At 33.8% G+C, this 6817-nt stretch overlaps 1 protein-coding gene across 5 annotated transcripts in view; it reads right to left on the reverse strand.

Moving 5' to 3' along the window:
* Positions 1-6817, reverse strand: part of LOC143296957 (chromodomain-helicase-DNA-binding protein 1-like) — a 58702-nt gene that overhangs the window by 51324 nt on the left and 561 nt on the right. The gene's annotated exons all lie outside the window — the stretch shown is intronic.

Genomic DNA, 6817 nt, shown 5'->3' on the forward strand with positions numbered 1-6817 from the left:
ATTAAAACATACAGTAACTCTTTCTCTTTCACAATGAATAAGTGGAAACACGCATTTTAAAATTTACATGATGTGGAGAAATAATATGAGTGAAGTCAATATTTAATGAAGTTCTCTCACACAGAGTGGAAAATTTTCTAAGTGCAGTAACTGCTTTAAACATGCATAAAACCAAAGATTAGCCTCCCTGGATTGTGCAATGCCATATCAATATCAAGAATGCTAAAATTTCCACAAGAAGATAATGTATGTTCACAAGATTGATGAGAAGGACCAGTCTCAACTGATTTGGGAAGTTTTTCTTGGTATTTTGAGTCTACCCTCTTTCCTTATTTCGGATCATCAACTAATATGTAGACTAAAATGGAAATAAAGAGAAAAAAAAAGAAGAAGAAGAAGAAGAAAATAAAGAAGAAGAAAAACTCTCAGTCTACAAAAAGTAGTATTCGTATTCCATCAATAACTATCAACTAAATAACTTTTTTTTTTCAATAGGGTCCCACTCAAATTACTATAAATCATACATCAAACTGTACACAAAGCTACATAATTTCAATTAAATGCCGATTCAGTGTTGCCCATCTTTTATAATGTACGATTCAAAAGGAATGAAAGGATTAGATGAACACTGAAGCTTGCTGGAAAGACTGTCTCAAGGTCAGTGTCAAGGTTTGACTCAGTTTTAGTGTATATTATTAAGATCTCCTTCAAACAAATAAATGATTCAATTTTCCACTGTAATGAATTAAAACAGGGATTTAAATGTGTACAGGATGTGGAGAATTAATATACCTTCAGATTCCAGTACTGGATCAAGAGCTCTTGAAGTTCTGTATCTTTTCTAAGTAATGTAACTTACTACTTCCTACATACATTTACATCTTACAGGGTTTTCCTCCGATGGAGTGTACAAAGTTATCTAATTTCCACAAGGAAAACAGTGTATCTGTTCAAACAGAAGCCTGGAAGGTGCTAGTTTCCACTGATTTATGAAACATCTTGAAATCTTGAGCACACACATCATTCCTTATTTCAATTCATCAGCCAATTGTGGTGGTGACAAGTACACAGGAAGGGAAAACAATTCAGAAAAAAAGAGCAAAAAGGAAGAAAAAAGAAGTCTTCAGTAATATATATATACAGAAGCTAGCAAGTAACTAACTGTAAGTCATGAACATTCAGTCAAATAAACAACTTTTTTTTCCAATAGGGTCCCACCCAAATTACTATAAATCAGATGTTGAACACTACAGAAAGATATTTTCTTTCAATTTAACACCAATTGAATGTTGCCCATCTTTTATAATGCACAATTTGCAAAGAAAGTGTCAGCTGAACACTGAATACTGCTGGCAAAGAATGTCAAATTTCTGTGTGTAAGGCACTAAGATGGTTTCTACTGGTCAGATACACTGTAAATTGCAAACATCTTGTTCAAACATAAATGTAAATCTAATTTTCACTATAATGAAATAAAACACACATTTCACATCACACAGGATTTGTAAAACTAATCTTACTTGAGACATCCAACACTGGATCAAGTGCTCAATGTCGAACTCATCAAAGTACTATAACTACTATGATCATGCATGATCATCTTACAGAACTTGTCTCCCTTGAATTGTACAATGCAAAGTAAATTTCCAGAATATTCTAATTTCCACAAGGTAAAAATGTATCCGTACAAACAGATGCACTGAAAGATACCAGTCAACCGAACCATGAAGTGTATCTTCTATCTTGAGCCCACCCTCACTCCTCATTTCAGGATCAACTGATTTACAGTATGTAGGCGAGGAGAAAATGGACAGGAAAAAAAAAAAAAAAAAGCAATACTCTCCATGTTATAAAGTTTTATGGCAATCACTGTACAAAAGTTAGTATCCATAGGCCATCAATATTCAAACAGTCAAAGAAAACAACTTATTTTCAATAGGGTTCCACCAACTTTGCTATAAATTATATATGAAACACTGCACAAAGTTATTTTCTTCAAATTTAACACCTATTCAGTGTTGCCTATCTTTAATTATATATGATTCACATGGATTCACAGTGTTTGCTAAACAGCGAAGCTTGCTCGAACGACTATGTTCTGGTTTCTGTGAGGACACTAAATTCACCAACAAATCCGATTCAATGTTGAAATATACACAAATACCTCTGCATCTACCTTTAAATTAAACTAAATGGTATTGGCTGCTCATGTAACACTAATGCGTAACATCTTTGTTGCCCATGAAAATAGTAAACCAAGGCTGCCCTAAATGCTACTTTTTACAAAGAACTACAACTTCATTATCCCTTTATTGACACACTACAGGAGCGGTGTGGGAGTAATGCCACTGAAACAGTGCAGATGATGGGGAAAAAAAAAAAAAAAAAAAAAAAAAAAAAAAAAACTGCCTTCTACCCTTGTCATCCAACTTAACAGAGACTAACATGGACTAAGTTAAATGTTTCTGATTCTTCTTCACTAAGTCAAAGATGTCATATTTTTATTCAATGTATTCAAATAACTCCTATCAATTATATCTTAAGTATTTTTCTTAGCAAGAATTAGAAATTTTTGCCATTACTAAAAACATACACAACACAAAAGCACCAGTGTAACCTATCTTGCTCTATCAAAGTCTGGGAAACCATCCCAACTTTTCAAAGACCTGCAACCTCTTCAATCCATGATCAACCTATTCTAGGATTTACCTCCCTTGAATTGTGTTGCATTTGCAGCCAAGTTTCCAGATTGTTCCACAAGAAAAGAAAATATTAGCTGCTCGAACTATGGTACTGAAAACTTCCAGTCTCATCCACTCTTGTGTAAAGCCGTTCTGTATCTTCAACCACCCTTATACCTTGTCGACACGCTTCAGCCCAACAGCAGAATAAGGGAATATAGGGAAAACAGCCTGCACATGTTACTACATACTATTATCTCAATCTTAAAAGTTTTCAGCAATTCCTATAAGAAAGGCAGTATCTTTCCAACTGTATTGATACTGTGAAAGAAGATCAAAAACAGTCTTTTTTTTCAAAAGGGTCCAACCCAAATTACAACAAATCTCATGTCAAACAGCTTAAAATCTTACAATATTTCATGTAAATGCTTATTCAGCATTGCCCATCTTTTATTATGCATGATTAACAAGGAACAGAAATGTCTGCTGTAATCTAACCCTGAAAGCTTGCTGACAATACTTTTCACTATGTCAGATTCTCAGGTTAAACAAACAAGCCACATTCAGAGTAAATTCAAAACCCCCACTAAAATTTGTGAATACTTCTCTAGTTTTCTCAACATGGAATGAAAACTTACTCTTTAAATCACACATCACATGGATAACTAATGCAGCACAACACAACTGATGGTGTATGAAGCACACTCCAGGTACAATTTTTCTAAGTACCATAACTTCCTCAAACCATGTATTGACACATTACAGGATTTGTCTCCCCTGCATCCCACGTTCTACACTTTCTAGAAGATTCTGCCTGGATTGGAAATGTGACATTCAATTTACTGTAAATGAAAAGAACTGATCTTAACAACTGACAATTCTTGAGTGTCTAAGTGTCAGGGAATATTCTGAAGTCCAACCACTGCCTCCTTATACTGTTCTTGTTTTGTTTTGTTGTTGCTGTTTTTTGTTGTTTTTTAAACAAACCAGGCTTTGCTCTGTGCAAGTGATTAGTTATGAACTGTGATTGTTTTAATAAGGCAGTTGCCTTAAAACATAATGCTATAAAACACAACTTCCTCTCGTCTGTTTGAAACAGTGTTACCTACAGTGTTATCTTCTCTAAATTTCTGTTAAGACTGGTGTTTCAACAAACACATGAACCAACACTTAAAGGAAAAGACATTAAAAAAAAAAAAAGGGACAGATACTTCATGTTACTGATGATTCTGTAGAGCAGCTGTTAAAATTCAGATCCACATCTGCAGCGTATCCATTACAATTCAATACGAAAGCTTGGTTAACCATAAAATTAACCCACCTGCAAAATTATGACCAATGCTGTCCTCTTCCCATAAACATCATACATTCACAAAATAACATGGGAACAGGCTTGTTGTGTTGTAAGCTCAAATAATAGATCTATATCAATTCTTATTATGTTCCAGCCTGGTAACCAGGGTAAAAGCTTCAGTCAGTACAAGTCCACAGAAGTGTGTGATTGTGGCTAATTAATGTTACTGTTCTATCCTTCCTAGACATATTACTGACAGAAGTAACATACTGCTGGGCTTTTCCTATCATGAGCTCACATACTAGATCTAAACAAATTCTTGATTCAGCACAGCTGCTAATTGTGTGAGCACAGATTTCACATTAGTGGGTCTTTATGGCTAATCATGCTTATGTTACTGTTCCATCTGTCCCAAGCATTTACACTAGTACCTTTACAAAACATGTAAGATCAACAGGCTTTTTTAGCGCCACAAGCCCACACATATTAGATCTACTCAATTCTAATCCTCATTCATTAAAGGCTACTAAAAATAGGCCTATATATGGTGGTACAAATTGAAAGAAGTAGGTGTTTATGCTTAAACCTGAACTTATACCCCTCCTCTACTGTTTCCAACCATCTGTTTATGACAATGCAACTACACTTACAAGACATATCACTCACTGTGCACTAACTGCACATTAAAGTGTGATGGCTCCAACATTTCTACATATTCAATGTCTACAAGTTATGCAAACAGGTATTACTTTGAATGGTACCAAGAACTTTCAAGTTTCTGAAAAATCCACACTGCTGCCCTTTTAAACTTGACACTTACAAAAAGAGCTGTCAGTGTTGGATGTTTTCCTTTATCTACTCAATTCTACATCCTATTTCAGTTATGTTGCTTCTAACAGATATTCAATTATTCTACTTCCCAGACAAACTCAACTGTGCTACAAACTCAACTGTGCTACTCATTACAAATAAAAACTCTGTAAAGATGACAGGCAAAGGGTTATGGCACACCCCTGGTCCATTTCTTCTAAGTTCCAAATCAAATCTTCCCTTCAGTTTTCAGTTTATTTACATTCTTTTGTCATTCTTAGTAACACTGGTCAGAACAAAAACATGGAAAAAGTAATTATATGTATTACACTCAAAGATAAAGTTATTAAGTTTATAAGAATGTAAATGGTTTTTCATCCTCTAATTATCAGTAATGCTTAAAACATTCTAATTACCTCAAGCACACAAAATAATAATCCTTGTTCATCCAAATCATTTCTAATATTTCGTTCATCCAAATCAATTGTAATATGTCTAAAACCAAACAGTAGATCGATCATTTTGACTAGATCATACTGTGTTATGTAACAAATACAAATACACAAACTAATAAACACTATAAAAAATAGGAAGTAACCACTAAATAAATACAATTAAAGATGAAGACAAGTCAATGTCACCAAAACCACATAAACAACATATAGTTTGTAACTTATAGTCAAACAGTTCGCAACTATAGGACTCTACTTTTTCAAATGATTCAAAACTGCTGAAGTACAACTGTGAATAATAGTACATTTCCATTCATCCCTGCCCCTATCTCTCCTGCCTTGTGCTTCTCTATCATGGTGTTAGCATTAAAACCATTGTGTAATCACTAACTCTGAAAACAAAGCATATCCTAGTTGAACTCTGAAAGCTTTACTAAAGCTTAACTATTTAAAGTCTCCATTCAGTCTAACTAATAGTCTTTCTAATAGTTTCCAAACAAGATGTTTATAAAGGAAAAAAACAGTCAGAACAATGTACAGTTGTGGAACTACCTCTCACCATCTGAGATGTTTGTACCTCCCTATGTACTAAGTAACCTGGTGATACAAATTACAATCATGAATCTTATGAGCAAAAAATAAGTAACTGAAAGACAGAGGACAATACTGCTTATCTTTCAACTCTTTATATCCACATTTGCCAAAGATTTATGCATTCAAGTCTGCAACACAGCTTGCTCTATCTACACAAGTTTAAATAAACAAATGATAAATAGAATGAAAATCACATTTTCTACATGAATGGTTCTAAAATATTCTCACAGATATGCAATGAAACAAACAAGAACAGATCCCATTGTGTTACTGCTGTGATAACATACTAGACTGTCTGCAGATCTGTCTGCTAGTGAAGATGGAGTGGAAGAGAATGAAACCAAACTATTTTGTAAACAAAGTCTAGCCAAGAACTAAGAAAAACACTAGAAAATGTGTTAAAAGTTACTGTCAACAACTGTTCTGGACCCAGTAATGAACTAATCGTGCACAAACTATTTTCCATTGAATTTTCATAAAAATTACAAAAAAACTTCATATCTATAATACAAAGATCAGCAACAATAGTCAAAGTCTCAGCAAACAAAATTTGTAAAGAATTTTGCAAAAATGGGTCCATCAGGGAACTTTTTCATTTGAAGGTCATTTCAAAGTCAAAGGATTAAACAACACATATACGTGAAAATTTTTGTGAAACCTGATCAATAATTGATATAAATTGAAAAAAACAAACAAAATTAACGTTCTAAACGCTAAAATAACAGTTTTAGCACGATATAAGCCATATTCCCGCTCACCATATTGCCCACGGCGTCATAATCAGAACGTGCTAAACGATATATATTATGTTGAAAACAAAATAAAACGTACTAAAATGGTAAACCAGATCAAAATTGATCAAAACAAATAACCATAACAACGAAAACACAACATGTGTCTGGTGGGCACGATTTCTCAAAGTGGGTGCACCGTTTCAGCCAGCAACTATTTCTCCACAAACTGCTCAAATGATGAAAAAATATATA

The sequence above is a fragment of the Babylonia areolata genome, chromosome 22 (genome assembly GCF_041734735.1).
Source record: "Babylonia areolata isolate BAREFJ2019XMU chromosome 22, ASM4173473v1, whole genome shotgun sequence".
Classification (NCBI taxonomy): Eukaryota; Metazoa; Mollusca; class Gastropoda; order Neogastropoda; family Buccinidae; genus Babylonia; species Babylonia areolata.